At 43.2% G+C, this 17926-nt stretch overlaps 3 non-coding genes across 3 annotated transcripts; all 3 read left to right on the top strand.

The window, feature by feature from the left end:
- The first annotated feature begins 4279 nt into the window (after window positions 1-4279).
- TRNAY-GUA (transfer RNA tyrosine (anticodon GUA)) lies at window positions 4280-4365 on the top strand. The gene is given in 2 exon segments: window positions 4280-4316; window positions 4330-4365. It is a non-coding gene; the product is annotated as a tRNA-Tyr (tRNA).
- A 3619-nt stretch (window positions 4366-7984) lies between these two features.
- Window positions 7985-8070, top strand: TRNAY-GUA (transfer RNA tyrosine (anticodon GUA)). Its single transcript is given in 2 exon segments — window positions 7985-8021; window positions 8035-8070. It is a non-coding gene; the product is annotated as a tRNA-Tyr (tRNA).
- A 3619-nt stretch (window positions 8071-11689) lies between these two features.
- Window positions 11690-11775, top strand: TRNAY-GUA (transfer RNA tyrosine (anticodon GUA)). The gene is given in 2 exon segments: window positions 11690-11726; window positions 11740-11775. It is a non-coding gene; the product is annotated as a tRNA-Tyr (tRNA).
- The last annotated feature ends 6151 nt before the right edge of the window (window positions 11776-17926 follow it).

Raw genomic sequence — 17926 nt, 5'->3', positions numbered from 1 at the left:
AAGGCCCCCTGTTGGGGCGTGTTAAGTGTGACATTGGGTTAGTGAGAGGAGGACTGGCGAAAGGAAGCCAGTTCAATGTTAGCAGTTAAAAAGATAGTTGTTGCAATCTCCTCTCCGACTGTGCGACCTTTTTGTACTACGCAGGTACAATGGTTCAGAATATATTATGAACTCAAATTACGTAAGATTTACATTCAACATTGTATAGCTTTGCAGTGGGCATTTAGTGTTTCAGCAGCTTGCTGGCTGGCGAGTCTGTTAATCGGCGGCTATTAAGCCCCATCTGTATCAACTGTTACTTCATTATGCCATTTTAATAGAAACATAGGCAATACAAGAAATCCGAAGACAGCAGTATACAGCTATATTTGCAGGATGTATCTTAGTCACTTTCACTCTCAATTTTCTCTTAAAATGTTTCCCTTTTTCACTTACCAAATATAGAAAGGGCCAGGGATTTGTTTAGAGGTACATTTTACTGTATATTGCTTTGAGAAATAGATTTATAAAACAGAAGGAACAACATTCTGTGATGAGATACAAAAATATGCTATTCATAGCGTACAAAGCCAGGAGCCTCCGACAGCTCAGTTGGTAGAGGGAGGACTGTAGTGGAAATTCAGATATCCTTAGGTCGCTGGTTCAAATCCGGCTCGAAGGACATTTTTTTTTTTGGTAGCATTTTAAGAATTACCAAATTCTTATACCAACAGAACAGGGTGCTTTACGTGGAGGGAGGGGTGCTGGGGTAGTAGAAGTACCGAGAGAATCAGAAGAGACATGATGTGTTTCCTGTGGACGTGGCAGCCATTTTGTATTATGTGTAGGGAGGTCGCCAGTAACTCGTGCAGAAATACAGCTGGGCTCCTATTGATAAAAAAAACCCTGTTCTCTGGAAATGAAGTACCCCCTATAAATACAAACACGTTATTTTGTATGCTTATTTCATGAAAAACATCGCAGATTAAACAGAAGGAACACGTTCCCAGCGCAGGCAGGCTGCCTGGGGTTTCAAAGGATGAGGCTCGGTCCCGCGTAAAAGAGTTAGCATTCTGCATTTATGTACTGGGAAAAGAGCGACTGAGAAAGAACCAAGCAATCCCAATGTTTGTTGTATTGTAATACATACCTTACAAGCCACGATTCCAGTGTGGGTGAAATGAGCAAAAAAGGAATGGGTTAAACACAGAGAGCTACGTAGCCTGGTTCCACGGATCATGCATTAATCCTTTATTCAGGAAGGCACTATTGTGCTTCGCGGATGTTGCTCGGAGGTGGAGGGCATGACTTGTGGCAATGAGGTCGCGGGTTGAACCCCCCGCATTTCTAAGTGGCTTTTTTTTTTGTAATGTGAAAGTTTTCGTATTTAAAAAATCGCAGAAATACACAGCAGATCATCTATATATCCACCACAGCTTAATATCAAATATGTTATTGCAATTTTTATTAAATGTAGTCAGTGTTTGAAGGTGCATTGTTTTAAACACTTGATGTCAGAATAAGTATGCTTTTCTATCTTGTATTGTTTACAAATGTTAGACCGACAGGTGAATGTTTGGAGAGTAATGGGTGGATTGGGGGTTGGGGGGATAGAGTAATAGTGGAGTCATGGCAGGTAAGTGACAGGCTTGTAAACACTATGAAAACGCAGGACTGAAATACCACTATGTTTTTTGCGGGATGGCTTGAAATCTGCACAAATTACACAATAAATACAGATTTTCAATGCATTCGTAATAGAAAGACATGATTCTATTAAAGTCATGGAGGCGAAAGATTATGCTCAACTCTACTTCTCGAGCAGCAACAACTTTAAAAAACACAACCATAAAAAGAAACAGCTAAAACTACAAATCCCATGAATTTTAGCGATATATGAGTTTGTATTTAATTGGTTCTTCTTTTATGTGACTTCTTGTAACCAATCGTACACTAAAGTCCAGTATAACATCGTCTGCCTTCCTTCGGCCTCTTTCTTTCGCTGATCCATAACTGCGTCCCAACCAGTTAACGCTGGAAACCTCCACCACGTCTCTTTTACTCCTCATGTACTTGACGTCTTGGGTTCTGTACCTGCCAATTCACAAACAGCACCGATGAAAAACTCCACTATAAACTGGGTGGGCAATCGCAAAAGAACATGTCAGAAATTAAATTCCAAACTTCCTTATAATCAGTAATTCCGATCACAGTCATTCCAGTCTATTTACGCAATTGATAGGGTGGGATAATCCTTTGTCTCAGTATCTTTAATAGAATCATGACTTTCTATTACAAATGTATTGAAAATCAGTATTCTATGTCAAGACGGGTAGGCTCGGATTATGCTTGTTCCAAGCTTACTCACTACCAACGTAGTCACCTGGCCGATTGGTCTAAAATAAAAGTTCTTAAAAGTCGACTTGTTGGACCAAACCCCTGCCTTCAAAATGTCCGCTAGGCATGCCCCCATTCTGAATGCTGTGGATGCCATGGCACCCCTAACCGAATGTGCTCCGAAATGACTTGTACCTACGCCAGCTTGGCTCATGCACCACTTCACCCATCTTGCCAAGGTAGCTGTCCAAACTGCCATAAAGGGTTTCCTTATCACAATTGTGATTCCATTGTGGACCTGAACTGTGTTGAGTTACTTTCATACATCTTCAAACCACTGACTGGACATAATTTGGGCCCTTCTGGAAATGCTGCATAATCGACTGTCCTGATCCCTGTGTTAGTTCTCTTTGTTATATGAAAGGGAACGCCTGTCGGCGAAAACAATTTCCAGTCCACTTCCTGAGCCCTGATGTCCGAGACCCTTTTGCACGATATTAAGCAGAGCAGGGTAGTCAGATTAGCCCACAGAGCCTTCCTGGACAGACCGCCATTATCCGGCCAGGACTCAAACAATCTCAACACCCCACTAACGTCCCAAAGACGGTGATATCTCAGAGCCGGTGGTATCATACTTTTTATTCCTTTGAGTACTCTACACGCCAGTGGATGTTCGCCCAAGGGGTGACTTTCTACGTTTTCATGCCCTACCGAAATCGCTGAACGATATGTGTAAATAGTCCAGTATACTCTACCCTGAGCTGCCTGATTGAGCAGGAATTTCACCACATCGACTACATCTGTTTGAACAGGATGTATTTCCCTCTCCATGCACCATTTACTCCACTTATCCCAAGCACCTCTGTAGGCCTTCTTGGTTTTGGGAGCCCAGGATTCTCTGATGAATTTCTAAGCCTCTCCCGAAAGTCCTGGTTTTGCCCAAGATCCCCCGAAATCGCCCACGCCACCAGGGTCGCCCCTTCCTTGTCCCAGTACTATCAAAGGTAAAATGTGGGCAAATGAGTGGAGAGGTTCTACAATAAACCATAAAGCCAGAGGAGGATTAGGTTGGTCGAAGACAAGGAGATCACGAGAAACAGCTCTTTGTTCAAACACCTGGTCGAGAGAGAGGACTGTGAATCACCTCCGCCGGAACTAGAACCAGATCTGCAGCACCGGGAGCCTCGGGACAACCTTTGGGTCCCGCCCAGTGGAGGTGCAGCTCGAGGTGGACTGTTGGGTAACCCGCTAGGAGGTAGTGGCACCAGTGAAATGGGCACCAGACCCCAACAAGTAACAAGGAAGCCGCTGGGTCGAAGAGTGCTGATTCAGAGTTTTGAACATTTGTCCAGGGGTGGTGTTACGATCCCCTGTGCTTTTAAGCCCAAGGCCCCCTGTTGGGGGCGTGTTAAGTGTGACATTGGGTTAGTGAGAGGAGGACTGGCGAAAGGAAGCCAGTTCAATGTTAGCAGTTAAAAAGATAGTTGTTGCAATCTCCTCTCCGACTGTGCGTCCTTTTTGTACTATGCAGGTACAATGGTTCAGAATATATTATGAACTCAAATTACGTAAGATTTACATTCAACATTGTATAGCTTTGCAGTGGGCATTTAGTGTTTCAGCAGCTTGCTGGCTGGCGAGTCTGTTAATCGGCGGCTATTAAGCCCCATCTGTATCAACTGTTACTTCATTATGCCATTTTAATAGAAACATAGGCAATACAAGAAATCCGAAGACAGCAGTATACAGCTATATTTGCAGGATGTATCTTAGTCACTTTCACTCTCAATTTTCTCTTAAAATGTTTCCCTTTTTCACTTACCAAATATAGAAAGGGCCAGGGATTTGTTTAGAGGTACATTTTACTGTATATTGCTTTGAGAAATAGATTTATAAAACAGAAGGAACAACATTCTGTGATGAGATACAAAAATATGCTATTCATAGCGTACAAAACCAGGAGCCTTCGATAGCTCAGTTGGTAGAGCGGAGGACTGTAGTGGAAATTCAGATATCCTTAGGTCGCTGGTTCAAATCCGGCTCGAAGGACATTTTTTTTTTTGGTAGCATTTTAAGAATTACCAAATTCTTATACCAACAGAACAGGGTGCTTTACGTGGAGGGAGGGGTGCTGGGGTAGTAGAAGTACCGAGAGAATCAGAAGAGACATGATGTGTTTCCTGTGGACGTGGCAGCCATTTTGTATTATGTGTAGGGAGGTCGCCAGTAACTCGTGCAGAAATACAGCTGGGCTCCTATTGATAAAAAAAACCCTGTTCTCTGGAAATGAAGTACCCCCTATAAATACAAACACGTTATTTTGTATGCTTATTTCATGAAAAACATCGCAGATTAAACAGAAAGAACACTTTCCCAGCGCAGGCAGGCTGCCTGGGGTTTCAAAGGATGAGGCTCGGTCCCGCGTAAAAGAGTTAGCATTCTGCATTTATGTACTGGGAAAAGAGCGACTGAGAAAGAACCAAGCAATCCCAATGTTTGTTGTATTGTAATACATACCTGTCAAGCCACGATTCCAGTGTGGGTGAAATGAGCAAAAAAGGAATGGGTTAAACACAGAGAGCTACGTAGCCTGGTTCCACGGATCATGCATTAATCCTTTATTCAGGAAGGCACTATTGTGCTTCGCGGATGTTGCTCAGAGGTGGAGGGCATGACTTGTGGCAATGAGGTCGCGGGTTGAACCCCCCGCATTTCTAAGTGGCTTTTTTTTTTGTAATGTGAAAGTTTTCGTATTTAAAAAATCGCAGAAATACACAGCAGATCATCTATATATCCACCACAGCTTAATATCAAATATGTTATTGCAATTTTTATTAAATGTAGTCATTGTTTGAAGGTGCATTGTTTTAAACACTTGATGTCAGAATAAGTATGCTTTTCTATCTTGTATTGTTTACAAACGTTAGACCGACAGGTGAGTTTGGAGAGTAATGGGTGGATTGGGGGTTGGGGGGATAGAGTAATAGTGGAGTCATGGCAGGTAAGTGACAGGCTTGTAAACACTATGAAAACGCAGGACTGAAATACCACTATGTTTTTTGCGGGATGGCTTGAAATCTGCACAAATTACACAATAAATACAGATTTTCAATGCATTCGTAATAGAAAGACATGATTCTATTAAAGTCATGGAGGCGAAAGATTATGCTCAACTCTTTACTTCTCGAGCAGCCAACAACTTTAAAAAACACAACCATAAAAAGAAACAGCTAAAACTACAAATCCCATGAATTTTAGCGATATATGAGTTTGTATTTAATTGGTTCTTCTTTTATGTGACTTCTTGTAACCAATCATACACTAAAGTCCAGTATAACATCGTCTGCCTTCCTTCGGCCTCTTTCTTTCGCTGATCCATAACTGCGTCCCAACCAGTTAACGCTGGAAACCTCCACCACGTCTCTTTTACTCCTCATGTACTTGACGTCTTGGGTTCTGTACCTGCCAATTCACAAACAGCACCAATGAAAAACTCCACTATAAACTGGGTGGGCAATCGCAAAAGAACATGTCAGAAATTAAATTCCAAACTTCCTTATAATCAGTAATTCTGATCACAGTCATTCCAGTCTATTTACGCAATTGATAGGGTGGGATAATCCTTTGCCTCAGTATCTTTAATAGAATCATGACTTTCTATTACAAATGTATTGAAAATCAGTATTCTATGTCAAGACGGGTAGGCTCGGATTATGCTTGTTCCAAGCTTACTCACTACCAACGTAGTCACCTGGCCGATTGGTCTAAAATAAAAGTTCTTAAAAGTCGACTTGTTGGACCAAACCCCTGCCTTCAAAATGTCCGCTAGGCATGCCCCCATTCTGAATGCTGTGGATGCCATGGCACCCCTAACCGAATGTGCTCCGAAATGACTTGTACCTACGCCAGCTTGGCTCATGCACCACTTCACCCATCTTGCCAAGGTAGCTGTCCAAACTGCCATAAAGGGTTTCCTTATCACAATTGTGATTCCACTGTGGACCTGAACTGTGTTGAGTTACTTTCATACAGCTTCAAACCACTGACTGGACATAATTTGGGCCCTTCTGGAAATGCTGCATAATCGACTGTCCTGATCCCTGTGTTAGTTCTCTTTGTTATATGAAAGGGAACGCCTGTCGGCGAAAACAATTTCCAGTCCACTTCCTGAGCCCTGATGTCCGAGACCCTTTTGCACGATATTAAGCAGAGCAGGGTAGTCAGATTAGCCCACAGAGCCTTCCTGGACAGACCGCCATTATCCGGCCAGGACTCAAACAATCTCAACACCCCACTAACGTCCCAAAGACGGTGATATCTCAGAGCCGGTGGTATCATACTTTTTATTCCTTTGAGTACTCTACACGCCAGTGGATGTTCGCCCAAGGGGTGACTTTCTACGTTTTCATGCCCTACCGAAATCGCTGAACGATATGTGTAAATAGTCCAGTATACTCTACCCTGAGCTGCCTGATTGACCAGGAATTTCACCACATCGACTACATCTGTTTGAACAGGATGTATTTCCCTCTCCATGCACCATTTACTCCACTTATCCCAAGCACCTCTGTAGGCCTTCTTGGTTTTGGGAGCCCAGGATTCTCTGATGAATTTCTAAGCCTCTCCCGAAAGTCCTGGTTTTGCCCAAGATCCCCCGAAATCGCCCACGCCACCAGGGTCGCCCCTTCCTTGTCCCAGTACTATCAAAGGTAAAATGTGGGCAAATGAGTGGAGAGGTTCTACAATAGACCATAAAGCCAGAGGAGGATTAGGTTGGTCGAAGACAAGGAGATCACGAGAAACAGCTCTTTGTTCAAACACCTGGTCGAGAGAGAGGACTGTGAATCACCTCCGCCGGAACTAGAACCAGATCTGCAGCACCGGGAGCCTCGGGACAACCTTTGGGTCCCGCCCAGTGGAGGTGCAGCTCGAGGTGGACTGTTGGGTAACCCGCTAGGAGGTAGTGGCACCAGTGAAATGGGCACCAGACCCCAACAAGTAACAAGGAAGCCGCTGGGTCGAAGAGTGCTGATTCAGAGTTTTGAACATTTGTCCAGGGGTGGTGTTACGATCCCCTGTGCTTTTAAGCCCAAGGCCCCCTGTTGGGGGCGTCTTAAGTGTGACATTGGGTTAGTGAGAGGAGGACTGGCGAAAGGAAGCCAGTTCAATGTTAGCAGTTAAAAAGATAGTTGTTGCAATCTCCTCTCCGACTGTGCGTCCTTTTTGTACTACGCAGGTACAATGGTTCAGAATATATTATGAACTCAAATTACGTAAGATTTACATTCAACATTGTATAGCTTTGCAGTGGGCATTTAGTGTTTCAGCAGCTTGCTGGCTGGCGAGTCTGTTAATCGGTGGCTATTAAGCCCCATCTGTATCAACTGTTACTTCATTATGCCATTTTAATAGAAACATAGGAAATACAAGAAATCCGAAGACAGCAGTATACAGCTATATTTGCAGGATGTATCTTAGTCACTTTCACTCTCAATTTTCTCTTAAAATGTTTCCCTTTTTCACTTACCAAATATAGAAAGGGCCAGGGATTTGTTTAGAGGTACATTTTACTGTATATTGCTTTGAGAAATAGATTTATAAAACAGAAGGAACAACATTCTGTGATGAGATACAAAAATATGCTATTCATAGCGTAGAAAGCCAGGAACCTTCGATAGCTCAGTTGGTAGAGCGGAGGACTGTAGTGGAAATTCAGATATCCTTAGGTCGCTGGTTCAAATCCGGCTCGAAGGACATTTTTTTTTTGGTAGCATTTTAAGAATTACCAAATTCTTATACCAACAGAACAGGGTGCTTTACGTGGAGGGAGGGGTGCTGGGGTAGTAGAAGTACCGAGAGAATCAGAAGAGACATGATGTGTTTCCTGTGGACGTGGCAGCCATTTTGTATTATGTGTAGGGAGGTCGCCAGTAACTCGTGCAGAAATACAGCTGGGCTCCTATTGATAAAAAAAACCCTGTTCTCTGGAAATGAAGTACCCCCTATAAATACAAACACGTTATTTTGTATGCTTATTTCATGAAAAACATCGCAGATTAAACAGAAAGAACACGTTCCCAGCGCAGGCAGGCTGCCTGGGGTTTCAAAGGATGAGGCTCGGTCCCGCGTAAAAGAGTTAGCATTCTGCATTTATGTACTGGGAAAAGAGCGACTGAGAAAGAACCAAGCAATCCCAATGTTTGTTGTATTGTAATACATACCTTACAAGCCACGATTCCAGTGTGGGTGAAATGAGCAAAAAAGGAATGGGTTAAACACAGAGAGCTACGTAGCCTGGTTCCACGGATCATGCATTAATCCTTTATTCAGGAAGGCACTATTGTGCTTCGCGGATGTTGCTCGGAGGTGGAGGGCATGACTTGTGGCAATGAGGTCGCGGGTTGAACCCCCAGCATTTCTAAGTGGCTTTGTTTTTTGTAATGTGAAAGTTTTCGTATTTAAAAAATCGCAGAAATACACAGCAGATCATCTATATATCCACCACAGCTTAATATCAAATATGTTATTGCAATTTTTATTAAATGTAGTCAGTGTTTGAAGGTGCATTGTTTTAAACACTTGATGTCAGAATAAGTATGCTTTTCTATCTTGTATTGTTTACAAATGTTAGACCGACAGGTGAATGTTTGGAGAGTAATGGGTGGATTGGGGGTTGGGGGGATAGAGTAATAGTGGAGTCATGGCAGGTAAGTGACAGGCTTGTAAACACTATGAAAACGCAGGACTGAAATACCACTATGTTTTTTGCGGGATGGCTTGAAATCTGCACAAATTACACAATAAATACAGATTTTCAATGCATTCGTAATAGAAAGACATGATTCTATTAAAGTCATGGAGGCGAAAGATTATGCTCAACTCTTTACTTCTCGAGCAGCAACAACTTTAAAAAACACAACCATAAAAAGAAACAGCTAAAACTACAAATCCCATGAATTTTAGCGATATATGAGTTTGTATTTAATTGGTTCTTCTTTTATGTGACTTCTTGTAACCAATCATACACTAAAGTCCAGTATAACATCGTCTGCCTTCCTTCGGCCTCTTTCTTTCGCTGATCCATAACTGCGTCCCAACCAGTTAACGCTGGAAACCTCCACCACGTCTCTTTTACTCCTCATGTACTTGACGTCTTGGGTTCTGTACCTGCCAATTCACAAACAGCACCGATGAAAAACTCCACTATAAACTGGGTGGGCAATCGCAAAAGAACATGTCAGAAATTAAATTCCAAACTTCCTTATAATCAGTAATTCCGATCACAGTCATTCCAGTCTATTTACGCAATTGATAGGGTGGGATAATCCTTTGCCTCAGTATCTTTAATAGAATCATGACTTTCTATTACAAATGTATTGAAAATCAGTATTCTATGTCAAGACGGGTAGGCTCGGATTATGCTTGTTCCAAGCTTACTCACTACCAACGTAGTCACCTGGCCGATTGGTCTAAAATAAAAGTTCTTAAAAGTCGACTTGTTGGACCAAACCCCTGCCTTCAAAATGTCCGCTAGGCATGCCCCCATTCTGAATGCTGTGGATGCCATGGCACCCCTAACCGAATGTGCTCCGAAATGACTTGTACCTATGCCAGCTTGGCTCATGCACCACTTCACCCATCTTGCCAAGGTAGCTGTCCAAACTGCCATAAAGGGTTTCCTTATCACAATTGTGATTCCACTGTGGACCTGAACTGTGTTGAGTTACTTTCATACAGCTTCAAACCACTGACTGGACATAATTCGGGCCCTTCTGGAAATGCTGCATAATCGACTGTCCTGATCCCTGTGTTAGTTCTCTTTGTTATATGAAAGGGAACGCCTGTCGGCGAAAACAATTTCCAGTCCACTTCCTGAGCCCTGATGTCCGAGACCCTTTTGCACGATATTAAGCAGAGCAGGGTAGTCAGATTAGCCCACAGAGCCTTCCTGGACAGACCGCCATTATCCGGCCAGGACTCAAACAATCTCAACACCCCACTAACGTCCCAAAGACGGTGATATCTCAGAGCCGGTGGTATCATACTTTTTATTCCTTTGAGTACTCTACACGCCAGTGGATGTTCGCCCAAGGGGTGACTTTCTACGTTTTCATGCCCTACCGAAATCGCTGAACGATATGTGTAAATAGTCCAGTATACTCTACCCTGAGCTGCCTGATTGACCAGGAATTTCACCACATCGTCTACATCTGTTTGAACAGGATGTATTTCCCTCTCCATGCACCATTTACTCCACTTATCCCAAGCACCTCTGTAGGCCTTCTTGGTTTTGGGAGCCCAGGATTCTCTGATGAATTTCTAAGCCTCTCCCGAAAGTCCTGGTTTTGCCCAAGATCCCCCGAAATCGCCCACGCCACCAGGGTCGCCCCTTCCTTGTCCCAGTACTATCAAAGGTAAAATGTGGGCAAATGAGTGGAGAGGTTCTACAATAGACCATAAAGCCAGAGGAGGATTAGGTTGGTCGAAGACAAGGAGATCACGAGAAACAGCTCTTTGTTCAAACACCTGGTCGAGAGAGAGGACTGTGAATCACCTCCGCCGGAACTAGAACCAGATCTGCAGCACCGGGAGCCTCGGGACAACCTTTGGGTCCCGCCCAGTGGAGGTGCAGCTCGAGGTGGACTGTTGGGTAACCCGCTAGGAGGTAGTGGCACCAGTGAAATGGGCACCAGACCCCAACAAGTAACAAGGAAGCCGCTGGGTCGAAGAATGCTGATTCAGAGTTTTGAACATTTGTCCAGGGGTGGTGTTACGATCCCCTGTGCTTTTAAGCCCAAGGCCCCCTGTTGGGGGCGTGTTAAGTGTGACATTGGGTTAGTGAGAGGAGGACTGGCGAAAGGAAGCCAGTTCAATGTTAGCAGTTAAAAAGATAGTTGTTGCAATCTCCTCTCCGACTGTGCGTCCTTTTTGTACTACGCAGGTACAATGGTTCAGAATATATTATGAACTCAAATTACGTAAGATTTACATTCAACATTGTATAGCTTTGCAGTGGGCATTTAGTGTTTCAGCAGCTTGCTGGCTGGCGAGTCTGTTAATCGGCGGCTATTAAGCCCCATCTGTATCAACTGTTACTTCATTATGCCATTTTAATAGAAACATAGGAAATACAAGAAATCCGAAGACAGCAGTATGCAGCTATATTTGCAGGATGTATCTTAGTCACTTTCACTCTCAATTTTCTCTTAAAATGTTTCCCTTTTTCACTTACCAAATATAGAAAGGGCCAGGGATTTGTTTAGAGGTACATTTTACTGTATATTGCTTTGAGAAATAGATTTATAAAACAGAAGGAACAACATTCTGTGATGAGATACAAAAATATGCTATTCATAGCATACAAAGCCAGGATCCTTCGATAGCTCAGTTGGTAGAGCGGAGGACTGTAGTGGAAATTCAGATATCCTTAGGTCGCTGGTTCAAATCCGGCTCGAAGGACATTTTTTTTTTGGTAGCATTTTAAGAATTACCAAATTCTTATACCAACAGAACAGGGTGCTTTACGTGGAGGGAGGGGTGCTGGGGTAGTAGAAGTACCGAGAGAATCAGAAGAGACATGATGTGTTTCCTGTGGACGTGGCAGCCATTTTGTATTATGTGTAGGGAGGTCGCCAGTAACTCGTGCAGAAATACAGCTGGGCTCCTATTGATAAAAAAAACCCTGTTCTCTGGAAATGAAGTACCCCCTATAAATACAAACACGTTATTTTGTATGCTTATTTCATGAAAAACATTGCAGATTAAACAGAAAGAACACTTTCCCAGCGCAGGCAGGCTGCCTGGGGTTTCAAAGGATGAGGCTCGGTCCCGCGTAAAAGAGTTAGCATTCTGCATTTATGTACTGGGAAAAGAGCGACTGAGAAAGAACCAAGCAATCCCAATGTTTGTTGTATTGTAATACATACCTGTCAAGCCACGATTCCAGTGTGGGTGAAATGAGCAAAAAAGGAATGGGTTAAACACAGAGAGCTACGTAGCCTGGTTCCACGGATCATGCATTAATCCTTTATTCAGGAAGGCACTATTGTGCTTCGCGGATGTTGCTCAGAGGTGGAGGGCATGACTTGTGGCAATGAGGTCGCGGGTTGAACCCCCCGCATTTCTAAGTGGCTTTTTTTTTGTAATGTGAAAGTTTTCGTATTTAAAAAATCGCAGAAATACACAGCAGATCATCTATATATCCACCACAGCTTAATATCAAATATGTTATTGCAATTTTTATTAAATGTAGTCATTGTTTGAAGGTGCATTGTTTTAAACACTTGATGTCAGAATAAGTATGCTTTTCTATCTTGTATTGTTTACAAACGTTAGACCGACAGGTGAGTTTGGAGAGTAATGGGTGGATTGGGGGTTGGGGGGATAGAGTAATAGTGGAGTCATGGCAGGTAAGTGACAGGCTTGTAAACACTATGAAAACGCAGGACTGAAATACCACTATGTTTTTTGCGGGATGGCTTGAAATCTGCACAAATTACACAATAAATACAGATTTTCAATGCATTCGTAATAGAAAGACATGATTCTATTAAAGTCATGGAGGCGAAAGATTATGCTCAACTCTTTACTTCTCGAGCAGCCAACAACTTTAAAAAACACAACTATAAAAAGAAACAGCTAAAACTACAAATCCCATGAATTTTAGCGATATATGAGTTTGTATTTAATTGGTTCTTCTTTTATGTGACTTCTTGTAACCAATCATACACTAAAGTCCAGTATAACATCGTCTGCCTTCCTTCGGCCTCTTTCTTTCGCTGATCCATAACTGCGTCCCAACCAGTTAACGCTGGAAACCTCCACCACGTCTCTTTTACTCCTCATGTACTTGACGTCTTGGGTTCTGTACCTGCCAATTCACAAACAGCACCAATGAAAAACTCCACTATGAACTGGGTGGGCAATCGCAAAAGAACATGTCAGAAATTAAATTCCAAACTTCCTTATAATCAGTAATTCCGATCACAGTCATTCCAGTCTATTTACGCAATTGATAGGGTGGGATAATCCTTTGCCTCAGTATCTTTAATAGAATCATGACTTTCTATTACAAATGTATTGAAAATCAGTATTCTATGTCAAGACGGGTAGGCTCGGATTATGCTTGTTCCAAGCTTACTCACTACCAACGTAGTCACCTGGCCGATTGGTCTAAAATAAAAGTTCTTAAAAGTCGACTTGTTGGACCAAACCCCTGCCTTCAAAATGTCCGCTAGGCATGCCCCCATTCTGAATGCTGTGGGTGCCATGGCACCCCTAACCGAATGTGCTCCGAAATGACTTGTACCTACGCCAGCTTGGCTCATGCACCACTTCACCCATCTTGCCAAGGTAGCTGTCCAAACTGCCATAAAGGGTTTCCTTATCACAATTGTGATTCCACTGTGGACCTGAACTGTGTTGAGTTACTTTCATACAGCTTCAAACCACTGACTGGACATAATTTGGGCCCTTCTGGAAATGCTGCATAATCGACTGTCCTGATCCCTGTGTTAGTTCTCTTTGTTATATGAAAGGGAACGCCTGTCGGCGAAAACAATTTCCAGTCCACTTCCTGAGCCCTGATGTCCGAGACCCTTTTGCACGATATTAAGCAGAGCAGGGTAGTCAGATTAGCCCACAGAGCCTTCCTGGACAGACCGCCATTATCCGGCCAGGACTCAAACAATCTCAACACCCCACTAACGTCCCAAAGACGGTGATATCTCAGAGCCGGTGGTATCATACTTTTTATTCCTTTGAGTACTCTACACGCCAGTGGATGTTCGCCCAAGGGGTGACTTTCTACGTTTTCATGCCCTACCGAAATCGCTGAACGATATGTGTAAATAGTCCAGTATACTCTACCCTGAGCTGCCTGATTGACCAGGAATTTCACCACATCGACTACATCTGTTTGAACAGGATGTATTTCCCTCTCCATGCACCATTTACTCCACTTATCCCAAGCACCTCTGTAGGCCTTCTTGGTTTTGGGAGCCCAGGATTCTCTGATGAATTTCTAAGCCTCTCCCGAAAGTCCTGGTTTTGCCCAAGATCCCCCGAAATCGCCCACGCCACCAGGGTCGCCCCTTCCTTGTCCCAGTACTATCAAAGGTAAAATGTGGGCAAATGAGTGGAGAGGTTCTACAATAGACCATAAAGCCAGAGGAGGATTAGGTTGGTCGAAGACAAGGAGATCACGAGAAACAGCTCTTTGTTCAAACACCTGGTCGAGAGAGAGGACTGTGAATCACCTCCGCCGGAACTAGAACCAGATCTGCAGCACCGGGAGCCTCGGGACAACCTTTGGGTCCCGCCCAGTGGAGGTGCAGCTCGAGGTGGATTGTTGGGTAACCCGCTAGGAGGTAGTGGCACCAGTGAAATGGGCACCAGACCCCAACAAGTAACAAGGAAGCCGCTGGGTCGAAGAGTGCTGATTCAGAGTTTTGAACATTTGTCCAGGGGTGGTGTTACGATCCCCTGTGCTTTTAAGCCCAAGGCCCCCTGTTGGGGGCGTGTTAAGTGTGACATTGGGTTAGTGAGAGGAGGACTGGCGAAAGGAAGCCAGTTCAATGTTAGCAGTTAAAAAGATAGTTGTTGCAATCTCCTCTCCGACTGTGCGTCCTTTTTGTACTACGCAGGTACAATGGTTCAGAATATATTATGAACTCAAATTACGTAAGATTTACATTCAACATTGTATAGCTTTGCAGTGGGCATTTAGTGTTTCAGCAGCTTGCTGGCTGGCGAGTCTGTTAATCGGCGGCTATTAAGCCCCATCTGTATCAACTGTTACTTCATTATGCCATTTTAATAGAAACATAGGCAATACAAGAAATCCGAAAACAGCAGTATACAGCTATATTTGCAGGATGTATCTTAGTCACTTTCACTCTCAATTTTCTCTTAAAATGTTTCCCTTTTTCACTTACCAAATATAGAAAGGGCCAGGGATTTGTTTAGAGGTACATTTTACTGTATATTGCTTTGAGAAATAGATTTATAAAACAGAAGGAACAACATTCTGTGATGAGATACAAAAATATGCTATTCATAGCGTACAAAGCCAGGAGCCTTCGATAGCTCAGTTGGTAGAGGGAGGACTGTAGTGGAAATTCAGATATCCTTAGGTCGCTGGTTCAAATCCGGCTCGAAGGACATTTTTTTTTTGGTAGCATTTTAAGAATTACCAAATTCTTATACCAACAGAACAGGGTGCTTTACGTGGAGGGAGGGGTGCTGGGGTAGTAGAAGTACCGAGAGAATCAGAAGAGACATGATGTGTTTCCTGTGGACGTGGCAGCCATTTTGTATTATGTGTAGGGAGGTCGCCAGTAACTCGTGCAGAAATACAGCTGGGCTCCTATTGATAAAAAAAACCCTGTTCTCTGGAAATGAAGTACCCCCTATAAATACAAACACGTTATTTTGTATGCTTATTTCATGAAAAACATCGCAGATTAAACAGAAAGAACACGTTCCCAGCGCAGGCAGGCTGCCTGGGGTTTCAAAGGATGAGGCTCGGTCCCGCGTAAAAGAGTTAGCATTCTGCATTTATGTACTGGGAAAAGAGCGACTGAGAAAGAACCAAGCAATCCCAATGTTTGTTGTATTGTAATACATACCTTACAAGCCACGATTCCAGTGTGGGTGAAATGAGCAAAAAAGGAATGGGTTAAACACAGAGAGCTACGTAGCCTGGTTCCACGGATCATGCATTAATCCTTTATTCAGGAAGGCACTATTGTGCTTCGCGGATGTTGCTCGGAGGTGGAGGGCATGACTTGTGGCAATGAGGTCGCGGGTTGAACCCCCCGCATTTCTAAGTGGCTTTTTTTTTTTTGTAATGTGAAAGTTTTCATATTTAAAAAATCGCAGAAATACACAGCAGATCATCTATATATCCACCAGAGCTTAATATCAAATATGTTATTGCAATTTTTATTAAATGTAGTCAGTGTTTGAAGGTGCATTGTTTTAAACACTTGATGTCAGAATAAGTATGCTTTTCTATCTTGTATTGTTTACAAATGTTAGACCGACAGGTGAATGTTTGGAGAGTAATGGGTGGATTGGGGGTTGGGGGGATAGAGTAATAGTGGAGTCATGGCAGGTAAGTGACAGGCTTGTAAACACTATGAAAACGCAGGACTGAAATACCACTATGTTTTTTGCGGGATGGCTTGAAATCTGCACAAATTACACAATAAATACAGATTTTCAATGCATTCGTAATAGAAAGACATGATTCTATTAAAGTCATGGAGGCGAAAGATTATGCTCAACTCTTTACTTCTCGAGCAGCAACAACTTTAAAAAACACAACCATAAAAAGAAACAGCTAAAACTACAAATCCCATGAATTTTAGCGATATATGAGTTTGTATTTAATTGGTTCTTCTTTTATGTGACTTCTTGTAACCAATCATACACTAAAGTCCAGTATAACATCGTCTGCCTTCCTTCGGCCTCTTTCTTTCGCTGATCCATAACTGCGTCCCAACCAGTTAACGCTGGAAACCTCCACCACGTCTCTTTTACTCCTCATGTACTTGACGTCTTGGGTTCTGTACCTGCCAATTCACAAACAGCACCAATGAAAAACTCCACTATAAACTGGGTGGGCAATCGCAAAAGAACATGTCAGAAATTAAATTCCAAACTTCCTTATAATCAGTAATTCCGATCACAGTCATTCCAGTCTATTTACGCAATTGATAGGGTGGGATAATCCTTTGCCTCAGTATCTTTAATAGAATCATGACTTTCTATTACAAATGTATTGAAAATCAGTATTCTATGTCAAGACGGGTAGGCTCGGATTATGCTTGTTCCAAGCTTACTCACTACCAACGTAGTCACCTGGCCGATTGGTCTAAAATAAAAGTTCTTAAAAGTCGACTTGTTGGACCAAACCCCTGCCTTCAAAATGTCCGCTAGGCATGCCTCCATTCTGAATGCTGTGGATGCCATGGCACCCCTAACCGAATGTGCTCCGAAATGACTTGTACCTACGCCAGCTTGGCTCATGCACCACTTCACCCATCTTGCCAAGGTAGCTGTCCAAACTGCCATAAAGGGTTTCCTTATCACAATTGTGATTCCACTGTGGACCTGAACTGTGTTGAGTTACTTTCATACAGCTTCAAACCACTGACTGGACATAATTCGGGCCCTTCTGGAAATGCTGCATAATCGACTGTCCTGATCCCTGTGTTAGTTCTCTTTGTTATATGAAAGGGAACGCCTGTCGGCGAAAACAATTTCCAGTCCACTTCCTGAGCCCTGATGTCCGAGACCCTTTTGCACGATATTAAGCAGAGCAGGGTAGTCAGATTAGCCCACAGAGCCTTCCTGGACAGACCGCCATTATCCGGCCAGGACTCAAACAATCTCAACACCCCACTAACGTCCCAAAGACGGTGATATCTCAGAGCCGGTGGTATCATAATTTTTTATTCCTTTGAGTACTCTACACGCCAGTGGATGTTCGCCCAAGGGGTGACTTTCTACGTTTTCATGCCCTACCGAAATCGCTGAACGATATGTGTAAATAGTCCAGTATACTCTACCCTGAGCTGCCTGATTGACCAGGAATTTCACCACA

Source organism: Ambystoma mexicanum (assembly GCF_040938575.1).
Source record: "Ambystoma mexicanum isolate Mex_15411 chromosome 12 unlocalized genomic scaffold, UKY_AmexF1_1 Mex_chr12_unloc.2, whole genome shotgun sequence".
Lineage (NCBI taxonomy): Eukaryota > Metazoa > Chordata > Amphibia > Caudata > Ambystomatidae > Ambystoma > Ambystoma mexicanum.
This window is presented reverse-complemented; position numbering and strand designations above follow the sequence as displayed.